Source organism: Ixodes scapularis, unplaced genomic scaffold (genome assembly GCF_016920785.2).
Source record: "Ixodes scapularis isolate PalLabHiFi unplaced genomic scaffold, ASM1692078v2 PGA_scaffold11__112_contigs__length_91849675, whole genome shotgun sequence".
NCBI classification, from domain to species: domain Eukaryota; kingdom Metazoa; phylum Arthropoda; class Arachnida; order Ixodida; family Ixodidae; genus Ixodes; species Ixodes scapularis.
Genome location: NW_024609837.1, coordinates 63,668,624 through 63,690,541, shown reverse-complemented (window position 1 = coordinate 63,690,541; position 21,918 = coordinate 63,668,624).

The following is a 21,918-nucleotide window of genomic DNA, read 5'->3' as shown; positions in this document are numbered from 1 at the left end:
GCGCGTCGTGATATCCTTGTAGCATAACTTCACGTAGCCGAGCAGCTTTTCCCCTACTCCACAGTGTTTTAGCATTGAAAACAAAAAAGAATGCGCCACCTTATCAAAAGCCTTCTTTAAGTCCACTTGAAGTACGGCTATCGGCGTTTGTAATGCATTCGCTGTTTCAGTTATCATACGCATAACATGCAAGTTTGAGCTGATCGTCCGTCCCTTAAAACCGTACGTTTGATGTTCCCCGATAATCGGGTTGAGCATACGCTCGAGGCGTTTGTTTAGTATTTTAGCTAAGATTTTATAATCTGCCGTGAGCAAACTAATTGGCCGATAATCGTCAGTCGAGCGCGTCTCTTCCTTGTTGATCTTTTTGGGTATTAAGACAGTCACCGACTGCCTCAGCGAAGGGGGAAGCAGCCCTCTTTTGAAGATGTCTGCATAAACTTGCGAGAGAATGGGGGCTAGTTTTTCCGAAAACTTTTTGTAGAAAGCCGCTCCGAGCCCATCTATGCCCGGTGATTTTCGAGGGGCCAGATCCTTATTTTCCTGAAGGACTTCGTCGGCTGTGATATCTTCGTTCTCTGGCCCGGAAGATGTCTTTGCTTTTGGCATTAGTTCCACAAATTGGCGTAATAAACCTTCGTTACGGTTGTTCTTTTCCTCGAACAGTTCGCGATAAAATCTGACGAACTCTCGCTCTACGTCCTCCTGCTGAGTGAGAACCGCCTCGCCAGTGCGAAGTTCTGTGATTTTATTCTTTTGGGCTCTCTCGCGTTCTTTCACTTTGAAGACCTTCGTTGGCTCTTCGTCCCGCTCCAGGGTTGTCATTCTGCAGCGTACCATCGCGCCTTTGAATTCTTCTTCAAGTACGGACAGTAATCGGCCCTTGCATTCCTTTATATCACTGCCAAATAAACCCGGAGTTTCATTTTCCGCGCGAATAAGCGTTTTAAGTGTCCTGTTAAGAAGAGCCTTTTCCATGCGTTTATTATTCGCCCTTTCCCGCCCAGCTCGCATGAGATTCACTTTAATCTCTTGCTTGAGCAACTCCCAGTTTACGGCATTTATTCCTTCGACAGTCTTTTGAGCAATAAGCGTTTCCACCATCTTAACCACCTTGTCCTCTTCCAAAAGGGTTTCATTAAGTTTCCACGACTGCCACCAATCGTCTTGCTTTCTTGATTCCGTCTTTCCGAACCTCACGGTGACAAGCGCGTGATCAGAAAAGGCTACGGGTTCGACGCGATAAGCTCGAACGGCTCTTATCATTTCTCCGGACGCATAAAAGCGATCCAGCCGGGAGTGGCACTCTCCCTGCCAGTGTGTGTAACCGTTGCCAGTAAGGTTAACCATCACCGTCACGTCTTGCAAGTCATGCTCTCTGAGAAGCTTCCTAAGTACCGGAAGACTCGAGTCTTGCCTTACGCCGCGCGTGCAATCTTTTGCGTTTAAAACGCAATTAAAATCACCGCCGACGATCACTCTGGCGGGTGTATCGATGTACTGCTTTAAATCCTCAAAAAAAGTTTTCCGCTGTGCCGGCTCATTCGGGGCGTGTACCGAAACCACTCTCAACAGGACGCTTTGGCACAACAAATCTATCGCACACACTCGACCACTGTGGTCGGTTTTCCACTCTGGGAAAACTGTTATACCCCTATTTTTGCGAACAAGAATTGCAGTGCCAGCGCTGTGCCCAACTGCGTTTAGAGTAGCAGAATTCAAACAACCGCTCGAAAAACTTTGCTGCGCGCTCTGCATGCCCGGGGCCAAGCTTGGTCTCTTGCAGTAAAGCCAAGTAAGTAAGAGTAAGATTAAGGTTTTAATGGCGCAGCAGCAACTGAGGCCATAATGCGCCAAACAAAATGTTTATTAAAACTCAGCAAAACAGATGCTAGACTAGAGAAGATTCTTATAACTTGTGTAGATAACCAGTTTTGTTAAGAAAATTAAAAACTCGTCTAAGTGGTACTAAAGCACTGTCACCAAGTAAAAACATAGGATGAAAGGGTAGATAGTTTCTAAAAAGTTCAGGAAAACATGATACGCGCAGTTGATGATAAAACCTACACTCCCATAGAATGTGTAAAATTGTAAGTAATTCCCCACAATGGGCACAAAGTGCAACTTCTTCGCCACAGAGGAGGTACATATGTGTCAGACGTGAGTGGCCGATTCTCAAGCGACAAAGCATAACCTCGAGACGACGGTTTCTGTGAAATGAACTTTCCCAGATACCTATCATTGGTTTAATCACGTGGAGTTTGTTGCTGGTTTCAGTGTCCCATTCTAGCTGCCAAGTCTTTAAAAGAGATTTCTTTAAAAGTGGTTTAAAATCCTGATAGGGCAGGCCAAAAGATGCTATTGAATCTGTGGCAGATGCAGCCAAGCGATCCGCACTCTCATTCCCTGCAATTCCCACGTGACTTGGTACCCAGCAAAATTTGATATTACTTCCAAGGCGCAGAGCTCTGTTTACTTTAAAACGAACATGTTGTGTAAGTACATTCTTTGTGGAAACTCTGGAAGAGATAGCAGCTAAGACGCTTTGTGAATCGACAAAAATGACTGCATTCAATACACTGTTATCCAGAATATGCTCAATGGCTAATAAAATACCATAGAGCTCTGCAGTGAAGATGCTTGCCATTGAGTCAAGCTGCACAGCTCTTCTAAAGCCACTAGAATAAACTGCACAACCAACGGAATATAAAGATTTCGATCCGTCGGTGTAGTATTCGGCGCAACCGCTAGATATCCTTTCTTGCAAAGATAGAAACTCTTGCTGAAGAAACTGTGGAGCCACGGTCTTCTTACTGTATTTGGTAAAAGACCAGTCACAACATACGGGTAGCTCGTTCCAAGGGGCAATTCTCTCCATAGATTTTAGCAAGTTAACACCACTTGTGGAAGGGACAGGAAGGTTGAGAGAGCTACAAATACTTTGAACTCGAAAACCTAGGGGGCGCACAATTGTTGGCTTGTTTTCAAACAAATTACAGAACTGAGGAATTTGTAAAATACTATAAGCAGGATTTTTCGGATCCGAAAGCACTTTGTAATAATAACACAGGCTCAAGTACTGTCGGCGTTTTTCCAGAGACATTTGATGAGTGTCCACATACAAGCTTAATACGGGTGACGTGCGAAATGCCCCAGTGGCCAGCCGGAGTCCGAGGTGATGAACCGGATCCAACATCTTTAGAGTGGAAGGTCGTGCCGAACCATAAACAATCGCTCCATAATCCAGACGTGACCGAACTAAAGCATTGTACAAACGTAGGAGGCATCGTCTGTCAGACCCCCAAGATATATGTGACAGAACCTTAAGAATGTTTGAGGATCGCAAGCACTTTTGCTTTACTTCCTTTAAGTGAGACTTGAATGTAAGCTTTTTATCGAAGACCATGCCTAAAAATTTATGTTCCTGCTTCACCGATATTTCTATGTTATTCAATTGTAAGATTGGGTCCAAAGTCAAACCTCGTCGCAGGGAAAACGGCACACACACAGTTTTCTCTGGGGAGAACTTAAAACCATTTTCATTTGCCCACTTGGTCATTCTGTTTATTGTGAGCTGCAGTTGCCGTTCACAACTGGAGAGGTTGCAGGACGAAAAAGATATTTGCACATCATCCACGTAGAGCGAGTATGAAACAGATGACGGTATAACTTGAGCCAGACTGTTTATCTTAACTGCAAATAAGGTGGCACTTAAGACTCCGCCTTGGGGGACACCATTTTCTTGCAAGAAGACATTGGATAAAGTCGAGCCTAATCGGACTTGAAATGTACGCTCACTTAAAAAATTCTGCAAGCAACGAAGCATACGGCCACGCACTCCACAGTTGTATAGATCTCGAAGGATACCATACCTCCACGTAGTGTCATATGCCTTCTCTAAATCAAAAAACACCGACACGCAATGCTGCCGGTGTACAAAGGCCTCACGTATGACGGTCTCAAGTCGGACCAGATGGTCCATGGTGGACCGTCCAGCACGAAAGCCACACTGCTTAGTGTCAAAAAAGTTTTTCTCTTCCAAAAGGAACATAAGGCGGCGATTTATAAGCCTTTCATAAGTTTTCCCCAAGCAGCTTGTAAGTGCTATGGGGCGGTAGCTGGTAGCCAGAGAGGGATCTTTTCCAGGTTTCAGCAAAGGTATAACATGGGCACTTCTCCAAGAATGTGGGAAAGCAGCAGCTTCCCATAGGTAGTTGAAAAAGGACAACAGGTGGGACAAAGATTCATGAGACAGGTGCTTAAGCATCTCGTAGTGAATTCTGTCTGGCCCAGGTGCAGATTGCTTTTTTAGGCTGAGAGCAACTTCCAGTTCACACATTGTGAACGGTCTATTGTATGCAGCAGAGTTGAAGCCTGACATAGTGATTTTCTGCTTCTCAGCGGTAGACCGGTACTTTAAAAACTCCGTACTGTAATTGGAAGAGCTGCAGACATGCTGAAAATGTTCTGCGAGGAAGTCTGCTTGTCCTGTTAGAGATGCTGAGATTGAAGGAAAAAGTGGAATCCTGAAAGCGTGGTACTGCCCACGAACTTTTTTGAGACGATCCCATACTTCTTTAGCAGTAACGAAACTATTTAAGGATGAAACATACTTTGTCCATGAAGCCCACTTGGCCTGTCTTCGCGTCCACCGAGCTTGTGCTCTTTTTTTCCTAAACTCTATCAAATTACGGAAAGTTGGATAGCGACGAAAAGTTCCCCACGCCTTGTTCTGGCTTTTCCGAGTGGAAGTACATTCCTCATTCCACCAGGGCTTGCACCTCCGGGGAAGATTTCCTGAGGTCTGTGGAATTGAAGCAGAAGCAGCATTTATAATGCATTCCGTAACGTAAAGCGTTGCATCTTCAGGAGTCATATGAAGACACAAAGAGGGATCAAGTGTAGCTTCTAGACCAAAAATAGACCAGTCGGCCTTTTCCAACTTCCATCGTGGAAGGCGGGTTGGTATCGATGAAACTGGTAAAACGCTCTCTAAAATTATGGGTAGATGGTCGCTTCCAAAAGGATTGTCTAAAACGTTCCATGAAAAGCATGAAAGTAGAGATGGTGATGATAGTGATAGGTCGATCGATGTAAAAGTGTTATGGGCAGCGCTAAAAAATGTTGGTTCTTTCTTATTGAGCAGGCAGATTCCAGTTGATAATAAAAGCCTTTCAATAACTCCACCTCGAGAGTCTTGACGAGAGCTTCCCCACAAAGGATGGTGGGCATTAAAATCACCAAGAATTAAAAAAGGTTTGGGAAGTTGTTTGATGAGTGCTTGAAGTTCATGGAGATGCAGCGGAACATTAGGTGGTAAGTAGAGTGATACTAGAGTGATGAGGCGATCAAGAAGGATGCGAACTGCAACTGCCTCGAGTGAAGTTTGTAAAGGAACTTCAGCACATGCCACTCCACTTTGAACCACCACTGCTACTCCACCTGAAGGGGTTGAGGAATGGCGGTCCTTCCTAAAAACTTGTTGATGACGCAAAACCTGTGTGTGCGAATCAGTAAGATACGTCTCCTGTAGGCAAATAGCAACAGGACGGAGCTCATCAAAAAACGAATTGATGTCATCTATGTTATGTAGAAGGCCGCGACAGTTCCACTGCATAATGCCTATATGCTTAGCCAGTGCAAAAGTGAATATAAAAACTGGTAAAAAGTAAAATGAGGTGACTATGGCTTAAAATCTATTTTTTTGCGCGGGGCGTTTTTCTTCTTTACAGCCTCTTTCTGCTGGCCAGTGGAGTCACTGGTGGCAGAAAGAGAGGAGTCAGATCCAGCGAGGAAACTTTCCTCGCCGGACTTGGGTCCACCCTCGTCCATAGGCTCCTCAGGAGGAGCCGGAGGGAGACCTGGTGGGGTAGGCAGCCTTAACGGCTCACTAGGTCTCTGTTGGGTCGAGACGCGGGGTTGTCCCCGGCCTCGAGGAGGCAGGGAGGCAGGGGCAGCGGGGGTTGCCGTCCCTTGCTTCAAGGTGGACGTTGACGGAACAGCGTCCACCGTGTGGTTGGGGTGCAGTGCAGCTGGCATTGCACCCGCTGGTTTTAGAGGGGACACTGACGGGAGACACACCCCCCCAGGAGGGGTCTGTGTTCCCGCCGATGCCATTACGGGTCGTGTGGGTCCCCTGCGCACGACCTCGGCATACCCTCCTTTAGATAGGAAGGAGAAACGTTTTTTAGCCTCATGGTAGGAGATGTTTTCTGTGGTCTTCAAAGTAAGTATTTCTTTTTCTTCTTTCCATTTTGGACAAGAGCGCGAGTATGCTGGGTGACGGCCATCACAGTTGACACATCTCGGTTCGCTCTCACAACTGTCAGCAACATGCTCTTTACTGGAGCACTTTGCGCAAGTGTCACTTCCCCGGCAGCTCCGTGACCCATGGCCGAACCTTTGGCATTTAAAGCACCGCTGGGGATTCGGCACATAGGGGCGAACACGGCACCGGAGGTAGCCTGCCTTTATGGCCTCTGGGAGAGTAGTGGTGTCAAAGGTCAGTATAATGTGCCTTGTTTTACGCTCTACACCCTCACGACGAAGGGTGATGCGACGAGCGGCAACAACTCCTTGGTCTGAAAGGCCTTCAACGAGTTCTTCCTCAGATGAGTCCATTAGGTCATCCTCCGAGATAACTCCTTGAACTGTATTAAGTCTGCGGTGTGGAGTAACGTTTACTCTGTATTCAGACACAGCGTTGAGTGAAAGAAGGGCATCACTTTGCTTTTTGGTGCTGATCTCAACAAGAAGATCACCGGATGGCATCTTTTTAGCAGAGTAATCTTTCCCAACGATTCCTTCCAGTACCTTGGCGACTAAGAAGGGGGACAGTTTGGCAAGTGGTTTTTCTTCTTCAGAGTGTAAGACCAGGAATTTTGGAAATTTTTCGAGTGCTTTGGATGTTTCGGGAGTGACTTGAGCTTCGGTGCGGCCCCTTTTGGGGGGCCGATCAAAAGGTTTAAGTTTGGAACCCATATAAAGGGGGAGGGTTTTCGGAAACTGTGGTGCACCGCCCACCACCGAGCCCAACAAGGGAATAGGTAACGCTCCATAACAAGAATGGCTTGGCTGAAGACGTTACTCTATTAGTGCTGCCCAGTCTCTATAACCAAGAGTGGTTCTGGACAAGGTGTCTGTCGCCACCCAAGGTTAGCCCTTGCCGCCAAAGGAGTTGAAAAGGAAAGAAGAGAAATGAGAAAAGTGAAAAGGAGGAGAAGACAAGGGTGAAAGTAGAGAGGGGATAGTAGAAGTGGCGACTAGACTGAATCATCCTGGCCGGGCCTTACCAGGACTCCCGTCTACGAGAAGCAGGGGCCGAAGTGGTGTATTGCCTCGCCCGGGGGGCCCCGAAGGGTCCAAACCTACCCCGGGCTCAACTCAACCACCAGGATGCCCTTTTCCCCGGACACGGGAAAGCCACGCACAGCCATACGTGGGCGGGCGAACCCGCATGGCTCGGGGTCCGTGGAGACGCCACTCTCCAAACACCTGCTTTCACAGGTGCCCCCTGCGGGGAGTAAAGCCAAGTCTGCTCGCTCTTTAAGTAGGGTGTTCAAGAGCCATTGCATACGAATCCGGGCAATCAAGCTGACGCAATTGAGGGTTACAATTTTAAGCTTGCACATCACTTAGATATAGGAAAGATAACTCAGATTTGCCTTAAGATCTTGCTACAAAAAAAGGTAACCTACTGGGAAGAAGACCTGCTGCGATTGCTCGCTAGAGCACGGGATTTTCCCTGGCGGCGACTTTTCCGGGTTTTCGGGTTCTGCCATACAGGCTTTTGGTCAGGTGAGGCAAGGTCGGCGTCTTCATCATTGCCGTCAGTCTCCACCGGTTCCCAAGGTCGCTTCCCAGTTTTGCACTCAGAGAGTTCCATTGCGGCCCCATCGGCGTCGCAGTCATCGTCGCCGTCGCATTCTGCCACCTTTACTGTCCCGTCCTGTGCTGGCTAGTCCTGGGTGAAGTCGAGGGTGTAGACTTCGGTTCCCGAGTCGGTCCGGCATGGGAGTTTTGATGGGTGCACAGAAGAAGGCATAGAAGCCCCGTCTTGTACCGTGCTTTCCCTGGTGGGCTGCTGCTCAGGCGCAGCGTCGGCAAGCTTGGTGTCTCCGGTGGTTTCTTCGGCCTCTTCCTGGTCCATGATCAGGTCTGAAGAAAGGTCTTCAGTCGTAGCGGTCGTGATAGTTGCGTACGTCTGTACGCAGTCCTCTTTTAGATGTCCGAAGCGCCGGCACGAGTCGCAGCATGGCACCCTGCAGTCTCGACGAACGTGCGCGGTCCTGTGGCAGCGCAAACACATGGGTGCCCTTCCAGGAACGATGACCAGCGTGTTCGCGTTGGAGATGCGCAGCTGGTGCGGAATACGGTCCGTCGCTGTGGTATCTTTCAGAATCAGATGCACCTTTCTGGTTGTCGATTCCACTCCGTTGAAACCCTCCTCGTGCCACGACTCCCTTTCCACGGCTTCCACCTTTCCGAATGGCTCTAGAGCTTTCCGAACCACGTCATCCGGAACCTCACAAGGCACCCAGTGTAGCTTGAGCTTGATTTCCGCCTTGTTTGGGTCAACGACGAGGCACCGCTTGCCCTTGACCTGAAATTCTTTCAACTGCAGGAGCTTGAACTTCGACGCCTGGGAATGGAATGTAACCGACCAGACGTGGTTCATCTGGTACGGCCCGCATGCCTTCAGGTCCTGTAGCACGCCTGCGTCCCGAAGTCCGGTCTTAAAATCAGCGATCTTGTATGGTCGTCCTGCGATGTCACAGTGAAGAAAAAGCGTGTTCAAGAAAGAAACGCCCCTCGGAAGGGCTGCCATTACGATGCGATAGTCCTGGGTAGCGCTATCAGCGACAACACCGCGCCCCGAAAGGGCCGTTATCACAGCTCCGCTGGAGCCAGCCATCTTGCGTCCGCTCCTGTCGGCAGCCGGAAACATAATGACGATAACCGTTAGGCCACGCGCGCGCTACCTACTTGGCCAGCTGCGCGCGCGGCAATATTGTGGAGCCGTGCGCAATGTACGTGGCATTCCTACGTGGCATTAGAGCACATCGTCCGCCACTGTCAACAACGCTACTTGGGTCACCCAGGGGCCATGTTTGGACTGACGTCGGAAGCGTTTGAGAGAAGAGGAGGCGACGGGGTAGTGAGAAAGAACCGGGAGAAGGAAAATAAGGAGGGGTACGATCAAAACGAACAGTAATAAAAAGGTGTCAGAAATCGTCGTTCAAGATGTTCGGGACAGAGGAAGGGCGAGGGGGGGATATCTCTTCCGCCAAATGTTTTATTATATTTTTCTGATATGTCTGGGCAATATACACCATTCCAATGTTTACAAAATTAAAGCCCTGCGTGGGAACCTCACATTCCAGCACGCGCATGGTCGTCGCTTCGGTAAGCGTGCCAAGTACGCGCCATACGCACGAGCTCTGAAAATGGCACCGACCTGAATCCTGTTTTTGGAATGGTCTATAAAGGAGGCAATGGTCTCGGGCTAGGGTGATCGCCTCCTCCCCCTTACCCCATTATGAAGAGGAACAAACAGCACAGCATGCAATTTTCCAAATTTATGTTTCTTGAGGTTCTGGAATTAAAATGTTTCACGTTCATCGAAAATGTCGCTCAGCACAGGGGCAACGCTAAACCTAGTACAAACTCCCTGCTTCTGCAAAAACTGCAGAAGCAGGGGGTTCGCGTTCCGTGAATTCACGAGCGGCCATGAAAGACCTTTAAGCGAGAGACTCGTGCTGGGGCTTGTAGTGTGCAGGCGCGTTCAGTGGCGTCCTTTTATAGTTGTGACCCTTGACGTCAGGGCGAAGATTATCAATTGTGAACGAATAATTCAATGGTGGGTCTTCGAATCGAACGCGACATGTTTGATTGTGGGCGATGGAAGCTCGGAGGCATCATGTTCTTAAAACATCAGCGTCATTATTGATAACCTGACTCTTCTTTTCGTTGGTGAAAGTAAAATTAGTTCCAGTTTGTCTAATCATGGAAATCCGACCACACCTGCGCTTTGGCGGCTTACGTGGCCAAATGTCAGTACTTAGAAAAAGAAAGAACACAGTAAACTTTTTTTCTCCCGATGAAAGGACAATTGCCCGGAGGCGAATTTCTACCAAAGGCGGACAACACTATTTGGCTGGTTTGACCTAGCCACGTCGGGCTACCCTTTGACCAAATAGATAAAAGTCCGAAAAAAAAATGAGGGACTTTTTTTTTTTTAATAAATGCTGTTTTATGGTGTAAAGTATGAACGATAACCCACTGTCAACTCGACGGTGTTGATTTTAGAATGCAATTACCCCAAGCCTCTGCCGCGAATTTTACAGAAAATCAATCTTGATGGTCGCAGATGATAATCTCTGTCGTGACGTCTCAGGTATGAACCACGGTCGTCTCCGCACGCTATCTCGTGCTACTCTTGTTCGGCGCCCAGAGAGTCGTTTTCTTCATTGAAGAAAACGTCACGACGATACACAGATTGGCCGGTTTGTGAGAAAAGAAATCTTCGCGGAAAGTTTTCGCCTCTTTCCCCACTATGTCATAACACAAAAAATTTTTGTGTTTGACGAGTTTAGCGATCCAGTACTCTTGTCCTTTGCAACTAATGATAAGCAGCCAGGGACATAACCTGCGAAGTTTTCTCGCGCTTATCTTTAGCTTTTTCGAGTGACCGCAATCAGCGTCGCGAAATAGAATTAAGAGAGATAATATCAGTGCTGCCCTGCTCTGTTCTTTTATGGCCGGGCTAAGGTCACTGAATCCTGTGAAAGTAGCGCCATTGCCTTCCCTGCCCGTTAGTAGGACACAAGCAAGCGATAACAGCCTCGCAAAGCGATTGGCTAATCAGACTTTGTTGCTATGGCAATCGCCATTTTGATCCCTTCAAATCTTCAATGTTTCAAGAGTGTTGTTCTAAGGCAGTCGAACCAGAACGCCATGGAGTGCCATGGTACTGAATGCGTTCCTCGCCCATATAAGCGTCTTTGGCACTGTGTAGGCATTCAACTTATCAATCATACCCATCTCCACGAATCTCTTACGGTAATATTGTTCTTCTTGCGCACTTTAAAACAAAAATATTATTTTTCAATGCCTTCAAGCACGGACACCACCTGTGGTGGTGGTACTAAGATGTTGGCTTGTTTCGCCGGTTTGTGAATAACAAAGTCTAGGTATACAATAAACGTCTCTATAAAGCTACCTGTCACTAGCAAATTTAGATTGTTTGACCAAGAATGGAGACGTCAAGGAGAAATTGATAATTTCAAGGGCCAAAATGGCGACCAAAGGGGAGCTTCGCGCTACTACAGTGACCTAGGATGGACTAGTGAGCTCACCGCCCTCTCTCGCTCATGTTTCGAGGTGAGGTGGTATATGTCACTGGCCGATGGGGGTGGCGCTGCTGTCGAGTCCTCCTGAAGCATCCTGCATCCCGGCTACGCCAACATCACCTAGATAAGAAAGCCGTAGTGCTGAATGAGATGACGTCATCAGCGAAGGCCAACGCTGGTCACAGATTGGACACGACGACTGCGTCAACGTTCGGTTCCAACTTGACTCGAACCCGAGCGCTTACGCAGCACTCGTTTCCTATTTCTGTCCAGCGCTGGCCTTCAAAGGTGACGCAAAATTATCAGCACTACGGCCTTGTCATCTAAGCAATGTTGGCCACGGTAGCGCTACTTGCCCACAATCCAGTTACTTTAGGCCGGGCCACCGACCTCTATGACAATTGTTGGATCTCGCTTTCCGGCTCCGCGTATGCGGCCACTGGTCGTCCATCTAGGGACACGGAAAGTCGACCTTTTGGGGCGTTGCGGAGGCTGGGCGGCAGCGCGTTGAAGACACGTTTTCTGCTCGTTCGTCGTCATTCTCTCCTCTATGTGGAGCAAATGACGTTTGCTCTTCTCTGTGGAACAAATCTCCGTCATGTGAATACACCGTTAGGAGCTTTTCCGTGAAAGACACATGGCGACTTGTGAAAGCCGGTTTTCGCATGCAGTGGTGCGCAAAACTAACGTCGAACTTGCGAAGATTTTGCGCGTTATTCCTCCAGACCCTCCCTATTTACGCGGCGACATCGTTCAGAGAAAAGTTGGCTTTCATTTGGGAAAGTTAGGTAGAGAACTCGACAATGATCGGGGAGGCAATGTTTCACCACGCAATTTGACCAGTAGGCCCACGAATAGTGCAAAAAGTGCCAAAAACGAACTGTCTCGTGGCGGCGTTAAATAAAGCGAAGACCGCACGTTCCCAAAGTGCATGTATGTCTTAATTTAGAAAAAGTTGACACAAAGATAAGATGTCTGAAACGAGCCATTAGGTTTAGCTTGAGGGGGGAAGGGGCAGGTGACCTTTCAAAATTTTTATTGTGATAAGACAGTTCAGTAGCTGGAATTTTTATCTCAATTCAGTCACAGGTATAGAATCGAGTTTTTAATAAAAAACATTTTCTGGGGGAATTCTTGAAATGAGTGACAACGCGAATGGAAATGGTAGAGGATTTTTTTTTAATTTAATGATCATCGAAGCGGCCAAGGCGAAAACTGGTGTTTCTTTCACTTGTCGGAGAACGCATGGTTGACCGCTCGCTATTCTTTGACTTGTTACACAACTGAACTAAAAAACTTTTGTGATACTTTCGGTATAAAATTTATCACACTTAATAAATAAAAAAAAATATTTAAAAAACAACTTTAAAACAAGTCAAACTTTTTTAAAATGAATTTCGGCAAAGTTTGGTAAGTTCTTGCATGTGACCTACGTAAGGTATTTTAAGGACCTTGATATAACCCCCAAAAAGCTCAGGCCTAGGTCTTTAAATGCACATACGTACAAACATATATGTACAATATTAAATGCTGTTACATACGTGGATGTCTCCCTAAACACATTTACCGGGAATTTTTCACCCTAACAATACACGACACACACTCGAACGCTCATGCACTGCCCTGTTTCCCCCCCTAAACCCCCAAGCCTCCCCCCTCCTTTCTGTCTCAAGCCACCACGCCCAAACAGGCAAACCGCTCATCTCATCAAAAAACATAATTCAACAAGAACAATAACTCACGTACCGCCCGAATGTAGCGCTGGCTGTCCGAACCATATGCCAAAGTTTCAGCAATAACCGTTACTTTATTCAGCAGTTGTACGGGATTTTCTGAAAAATGTAATGAGAAAATGGTTGCCGTTAGAGCCTTAAAATAGATGGAGGTCTACGCTGCCAGTTACCGAAAACGGGCAAAAACCGACCCAATTTCCTCAAAGAATTTAAAAAAAAAAGTTTGTTAATAGTTTTTCAATAAGAGAACGGTTAGTGCTAAAACTTTGGAAGATGGTTTAAACCGATAGCACTACATTTGGACGGAGAATAAACGTTCGGCGAAGCGGAATTTATTTTTGATGTGAAAATTAGTAAATATTTTGGTAGACCCGCTTATGCGTTGTTACTAGCAAAGACAAAGGAAATAAAAAAGTTGTTTCGGTTCAAAATTCGGTTTTCGAGATATTCGCTCATTATAAAATGAGCGAATATTTCGAAAACCAAATTTTGAACCAAAACAACTTTTTTATTTGCGTTGTCTTTGCTAGTAACAACGTATGATTGAGTTCTATGAAAATCATAAATAGAAAATAAATTATCTTGTTTGTAAGACTGCAATTGGCCTGATGTCAGAACTTGCAAACCTTAGCCGAAAATCATCAACCGGAGATTGTTAGACATTTTGGTCTATTACCTATAAATGAAATATTCACTTTTTATTTCATTTACCATAATGAAATATATTTTGCAAGTATCAGAGAAGAGTCCAAAGGCTATTGCTTAAAGGGACACTCACAGGGTATTTATGCTCGCCGATGTTTTTAGTTGTACGTGACATATGAGAGACCAACTACCCAGAACAGAATTTGCTGCTCGAAATTCGGTTTCTTTCCGCCCGAAGACCGCCGATCGATAACTGGCCAGTTCGAGTCTCGCTCACTCTCTTTTCTGTGGTCACGGGCAGCTTTCTAAGGTTTACACTCGACCACCAAATTTAATCAAAGTCGTGGGTCATTAAAGGCACAAGGTCGATACTAAAAAAAAAAAAAAATTATATGAAACCCATTTTATGTGCCTTACAAAAAGCTGCAAATATGCTCATTGAAAAAAGAAAAAAAAAAGGTTACACAGACAACCGGAAGCATTCTGCGCGTTCACTGCATAATTCTCAAAATGGCGGCGTTTAGAGTTTCCTGGGACTAGCGGATGGCAGCGGACGACGAGCGTGGGACCTCTTTTTCAGAACTGTCGTTCACGGAACCGGCGAATTCTGTTTTCCTCCTAAAGAAAAATTTTGGACCGATCAAAATAATTGATTCATCCCATACGACACGCCCGACCAGCAAGCCAATTGCACGAAGACGTCGCCGAGCCGTCGTCCTTTCTCGTGGCTGAAGACATCGTTCGCTCAAACGTCAAGCACGAAGAGCGTAATTCGAGTTGAATACGCACGTGTACGGTATCTTTACTAGGTGCGAATGTGGCCAATGCGTGGTGCTGCCCGACTTCAAGAAAGGAGGGCATGAACTTGAGAGAAATCGGCAGCAAACTTTCCGACATACAGTCGATCGGCTGCATTACTACGAACGAAAGAGTTCCTTCAGTAGCTAGCAATAAAGAAAAAAAAAAGTTCCTTCAGTAGCTTAGTGGAATGACGTCCGAACTACGCGCTGCGGGAACGGGTTCGATCCCTAGTGTGGGCGTAACATTTTTTTAAGCATTTTGCGAGGTTTATATATATATATTTTTACAATTATTACTGAAAAAAAAAACTGTTAGTGTGGACGATACGTCGCTGAGCTAGATGGTATGGGACTCCATTTTTGACACCTCTGCCGTACAATGCCACTTTCAAATGCGGGACATGTGAGGCAGCTCTTCACGCAACATCTTGGGAGTATTCTTTTCGGAGCCGATCACGGGAATCGACCACGGGCACTCACTACTAATTGCCAACACTTAAATGTACAAAGCAACTCATCTTGTACAAAACAGGGAGCGGAACAAACATAACTGCAAAGGAATCGCACGGCAAACGGAACCCGCAACGCATTTCGTCTGCTGCGCGCAAAAGAAAAAAAAAAAATCGCACGTTTGCGCGCAACCACGTGACTTCCGCCACTCATTCTCTTCTCTCCACTTCTTCGTGCGGTACGGGGGTTTCGGTTTTGGTTTCGAGCAGTTACGTTTTTTGACTTCATTGAAAAAATACGTGACTCTGTAGCAAAATATTAATTGGGTAGTTTTCCGACACCATAATATATCGCCCGGCAAAAAATGAAAAAAACAAATTCTTGGGGGTGTCAGTGTCCCTTTAAGGAGTGACAGAATAATGAGCGGTCAACCTTGCGATCGCCCGCAGGTCTAAAAAACGTCTGTTCTAGAAACAGCCATTTCACTGAAAAAAGAACAACAAACAGATCTTCCAAGCTCGCCATTTGCGTTTTTTTTTTTTTTCATCTCGAGAATGGAGCCTAAAATTGCATATTTTTGTAAATATCTTAATATTGACCCCAAAACCGTGCCTGGATTGGGATGAACACCCCCAGGTACTTTCTATATTTTTTTTATGTATAAAATGCATATAGAACGCCCCAACAAAATATAACATCAGGTTCTTTTTTCTTTATATCGTAGTTCTCTATCTTAATTTAACTGAACGATTTGATTCGATTTCTAGTTGTACAACGTGTCGCACGCATGCACACAAAGCTGCAGGTGCTACAAGATACTACGGTACGTTACCGTGGTCGAGCACGGTTTCCTAAAGCTGGTTTCTGAGCGGTTTACTATATTGACATCCGATGGTTTGTACCGAGATAGCGGTCTCATACCGTGCGTACCGTAACGATCTGCTAAGACTTTCTACTGCCACGACTGCAAGACACCCCCACGTTCTTTACGCTCCCAATGCTCGACGTTATGTGTCATTCCGTTCCTTCGATTGATTTGAAGAGCCTTCTTTTAAACAGTTTGAGCTAAAAAAAGTTTATTAGAAAGCCCGCCCAGGTCTTTACAGGGGCTGTAAATAGAGCGGCGCAGGTTCTTTCGGGAATGAGAAATGCTTCGACGAGACCCCTCGAGATCAGCGCAAAAAGTAGAGGAGGCACGGGCACCGGCATTTTCTTACGTACCGTTTTATAGGGAATGAAAAGTATTTGTTGGGTTTACTTGTCTGATTTATTAATACGATTATTTTACTTATCGGCACCATATTGCTAAGCGGAAATTTTGTAGGGGCAAGAAAATGATCAGTTCTCGAAAATAAGAGAAAATAAGGGGATCCGCAGTTAGAACAGGATATAACTGTAAAACAGCTTGACCAAACTTTCATTATACTGCTGTAGGAAGCACGAGCAACACTATAGCTGTAACACTCGTGAATGGATGCCTTTCGCCTAGAATGAGATTTTTTATGTGGTATTTGTATGGAGTATTTTAGATTTTGCGGTATTTGTATTTTAGTACTTTGTGCACCACAGTGGAGACTAAAAAGTTGTTTGTAGGCACAGAAAATAAAGAATTATTATTAATAGCGTTATTATTATTATTATTATTATTATTATTATTATTATTATTATTATTATTATTATTATTATTATTATTATTATTATTATTATTATTATTATTATTATTATAGTCGAGAGTCGAGGTAGTTGAGAGCCTGAAATCTGCAGTAACGGAGGTTCAGGAGTTTATTGCCTTTCTCTCGGCTAAGTACGACTCTGTGCTGTCGACAGCCACGAACAACCCAGCAGCTATAAACGAACTGCGCAGCGAAACCACATCACTGAAAACAGTGGTAACGGAGCAATCTCAGATAATCGAGTACCTGCAAGAAGAGCTCAATGACAGTGAACAGTACAGTCGTCTCTCAAACATCGAGATACATGGACTTCCTCAATCCCCAACTGAAAATTTAGTCTCCTTTGTCAGTGAGTTGGCGTGTAAGCTAGGCCTTGGTAACTTTCGGCCAAATGATATAGTGGCAGTGCATCGTCTGCCTTCTCGACGCGATGGCCCTCCAGTTGTCCTGGTTAGATTGGCATCCGTGTCACTAAGAGAGCAGTGGCTTGCCACACGAGGTAAGCTGCGTACCTTGGCGGCAGACAGTTTGTTGCCAAAACTCTACCTGAACGAGAATCTAACGCGAAGGAACAGGGAACTCTTTTGGATGGTGCGTGAGAGGGCAAGGGTCAAGCAATATAAGTTCACTTAGATGAAAACTGGGAAGCTATTTGCGAAGAAGTCAGAAAGCTCGCCTGTAGTGCGCATCTATCGGATGGTCGACTTGGAAAAGATTGTCTAAATTTTTTCGTTTCTTAATGGCTTGAAAATAAGGCGAGATAACCACCACTTCGAAAAATGGAAGTACAGTTTTATCGATGCTCAGATTTTTCTTCTTTTCAACGTCTCTTGAGCCCAGTTAACGATACTGCTCTTGGCTTATTACATGTAAATATTAGGAGTATTCGTAAATATTGGAACCAGTTTGTAATAACTATAAACAGTGTGATGTCAATAATTGATGTTTTTGTGCTAACAGAGATCAATGTTAAAGAAGAGTTTTGCAGTGCCTTTCAGATACCGGGATATAAATCATTTTTTCTTGCACGACCAATTGGTCGAGGAGGAGGAATCGCGATATTCGTTAAAGACTCATGGTGTACTGAAAACTTTGATGTAGATTTTTTTCATTGCGAGTCTTTGTCCTTAAGGTTATGGAATTCTGAGTGGTCGTTGTTTTCATTGGCACTGTACAGACCTCCGTCATCTAAAGCTTTAAACTTTTTAGAAGAACTCAGAGATGCACTTGATAAATTTCAGTCCGTCGACATCTGTATGATCGGTGATTTTAATATTGACACCCTTCAACCCATTAACTTCCTTGTTTGTGACTATCTGAATTTATTAGCGGAGTTTGGTCTAGAAGAACTGATTCTAGCTCCGACTCGAGAGGAACTTCTGGGTGATCATCTCGTTGCTTCATGTCTTGACCATATTAGCGTACGCGCCGCAAATGTCGTTGCGCAGTCAGCTGTAATAGAACAAAAACTAGCGGACCATTACTTTGTTGCGTGTCAACTTACATGAAAACTTAGCGTTAAAACAAAAACAGAAACAACAAAAATAGTTGAAATAATTGATAAAGTAAGGTTTGATGAGTTAGTTAAGGCCTATAATTGGGGTAGTTTGTTGTCCATTCAAGACTTCGCTGAAATTTACAGTACGTTTAGAAATCAATTCGGCTCTTTCAGGGAGCAATCCAAAAAGATTATTACTGTCAGGCGGCGTCAAAATGCACAAGTGTGGTTAACAGGGGATATCTTGTCATGCATTAAGTATAAAGATGCTTTATGGGCTAAATACCGACGTTCTCCTAAAAATGTTCAGTTAAAAATAGAATTCCGCGCTACGCGAAATCGTGTAAATGCGCTTATCCGGTGCGCTAAAAGAAAATACTTCCGAGAGAGATTTTTTAAGGTAAGGTCAAATATTCGTGAAACTTGGCGTTTACTAAATCAGTTACGCGGCTCTGGTGTTAGGAGATCCATTGATGATTCACTTGAGAAAGTATTTGATCTTAATACGACAGTGGCTGAGGATTTCAACAAGTTTTTTGCTAAATTTTCTGGAGTAGCGCCTAACGATGCTACGTTCTCTACAGAATATCTAGAGTCTAATGTTTCCTCGGCTTTCCTTCCTCAAATGACCGAGCTTGATGTACGAACTTGGCTTTTCAGTTTCAAAACAAACAAGGCGCCTGGCATAGATGGCATCAGTGCAGAAGACCTGCAACGGAATTATAATTCTATAAAACACATGCTTATTTATATGCTAAATGGTTTTATTTCTTCCGGGATTATCCCAGATAACTTAAAAACATCACTTGTAAAGCCTTTATTTAAAGGAGGAGAGCGCAAGAAGCTTGACAATTACCGCCCAATTTCTATTTTACCCTGTATAGTCCAGATCTTAGAAAAACATATCCTTCAATCTATGACGGGGTTTCTTGATCGCTTTAACATTCTATCGCCAACTCAATATGGGTTTGTCAGTGGACGTGGGACCCAGCCACTTCTAGAAGATTTTGCTGATGAATTGAATCATACCTTTGAGAAGCATAAGGTTGCTTGCGCACTTTTTATTGATGTGGCAAAGGCATTCGATACTGTGAGTCATAATATTTTACTAACTAAATTGCTAAACATTGGATTCCGCGGCCCATTCCTTTCACTACTTCAGAACTTTTTGTCGGGAAGGACACAACTAGTTTCCATAGCGAATATCCGAGGCTCCAAAGTTAACTTAAAAGATGGGGTTCCTCAGGGATCCGTTTTGTCACCTCTCCTTTTAACATCTTTGTAAACGATATGTCCAGGGCAGTTTCCTCATGTAAATTATTTCAATACGCTGATGACACGGTATTGCTATCGTAACACCTTGATTATGTTGCAGGAATCACTTTACTCCAAGACGGCACTTGTCACCCCTACATGACTGGTTTAGAGCTAATTGTCTCACGATCAATATACATAAAACTAAGCTTGTTTGCTTTCATAACCCACTTAAACTTATAACCACCGATTATCCACTTTATATGCATACATCTCGGTGTACACCTTGCGACTGTCGTCCTGTGTCTTATGTGGATTAAGTTAACTATCTAGGAATACAATCTGAGAGTGACTTTTCGTGGAAAGCCCAATTATCACAACTTTGTAGAAAACTGCGAAAAGTATCCTGTTTTCTGTATAATGCCAAATCTCTAATACCCATTTCTACCAAAAAGACAATAACTCACGCGTTAGCATACAGTGTATTACGCTACGGAATAACTATTTTTGGTCACAGCCCAGGACTATAGGGCAAAAAAAATGGACTAAGTTTTAAAAGGAATATTTAAAAACATAATGTACGATGCAACGTCACAAACTGAAGAAGAAATGCTAACATGCTTGGGTTTGCCTTTTTTATCCTTTACTTGTACACAGGGTTGTTCTAAAATACTTCTGGAGCGATAATTTTAAGATACCTCGTGTCTTATGTAGACCTCTTCGGCGTGTTGAGCGGTTTGAAGTGTCTTTCGTAGAAACAAAGTACAGAAAAAGAGTGCGAAATTTTTACGTTCCATTTATTTTCAACAGTTTACCAGATGATATCTATGCTGTAGACTCTTTAAAAAAATTGAAAGTATCACTTCAAGGTATTAGGGAGAAGTTGTAACAGCATGTTTCTGTTTGCATATGTTGGAATGACCATCATCACCTACATTGTTCTGCATCTGTAGTTGAATTTGAGTTGTGAACTTGTTGTTTGTGGGGGCTCTTTCAAGCATGAATTGTAGGGTGCTGTCCCACAAGACGCTTCTGGCTTTGACAGGCCCGTGTATTTGCCTTGTTAAATGCGTGTTCCAATAAAAATGTATTATTATTATTATTATTATTATTATTATTATAGCATTCAAATATATTTGGGCGCGAGGGCTTGTACAACATAAACCGTGAAACACTCACAAAAAAGAAAAATTTAGAAATAATAACGAGAAAGTTCCCGTCAAAATGATGCGTGGTAAAGTACACTAATACTTTTATTTGGTAGAAACTTCCCATCGTGTATAATCCTTGGCACGAATAAACATTTTAATGAATCTCTGGCATGCATACTGACACCGAGCAAAGTTGTTTCATATCTTAGCTGGAGAAGAAGGGCCGCAGAAGTTGTAGTTTTTTTTCACTAAGTTATAACGATCGTGCGATAAGTTAAACTATAACTTTAACCTCCTGATCCTACGTCAAACTTCACAAGGCTAAAAGCTAGTGGTCGCACTGAGTTCAGAAACAGAGTCAGTATCACAATACCTGCTATCAGTAAAACGCAAGCTTTTTTTTATATTATCAATAAAGTTAACGCGAGACACCGTATAAATATCCCATGCTATGTCTGCCTATACAAAACAGAGTTCGCGATGTTTTGTAACCGGCCAAGGGAAGCCTTTGTTATGCATAGTTCAAGTCTCTTCTCACATTCCTGCGTTAACTTAATGTGCTATATATGTAACACGATTAATGTGAAAATTTACCTGTAGATTGTAACTGATAATGAGTGCGAGGTGTTTATATCTGGTAAGCTATGAAGGGAGTGAACGTACACACTCTAGTTAAATTAACTATTTTTCTGTCTTTTCCGGATATGTACAGATGTATTGAGGTTTAAGAACATCTGCCAATTATCGCACCATTCATAAGTTTTATTTAAGGCGGCACTACAATTATCTTGATCAAAGGATGAGTCCATATTGGTATACATAACTATATTATTAGCAAAATAGATGTAAGGTAACAGGAATGCAACAATTTATATCATTCATAAAAATGAAAAAAAAAAAACATAAAAGTGACCACGAATATAACTCTCGTCCTCTTAAAATATTCCAAACGTATCCGTCATAACAGATTGCTCTGCTTTCTACTGAGAGCAATATAAACCTAATGAACTCTCTTCTCTTTTCAGATCACCACAGGCTTCACTGTAGGAACCCGAACAAGATGCAGAAACTGCTGCCATAGACGAAAAAAAAACGCAACCTCAGGAGTTGTCAAGTTGAAAACGTTCCATCTAGAGCATCAAGTTGTTTCGTCGAAATCCATGGATACAACCAGAGTTTGCACTGTGACGGTTTAAAGGCTTGGACACACTTAAGTGGCTTAAATCTCATGTCAAAAGCAATAAGAACTAGATACTATCGGGTAGCGCGTACTGAACAATCGGATGAAGGAAGCAGTCTTTACTCCATCACGGAGGCTAGGACATAGAGCTGCAGCTCCAACCTCCAAAACAGGACGTCCATA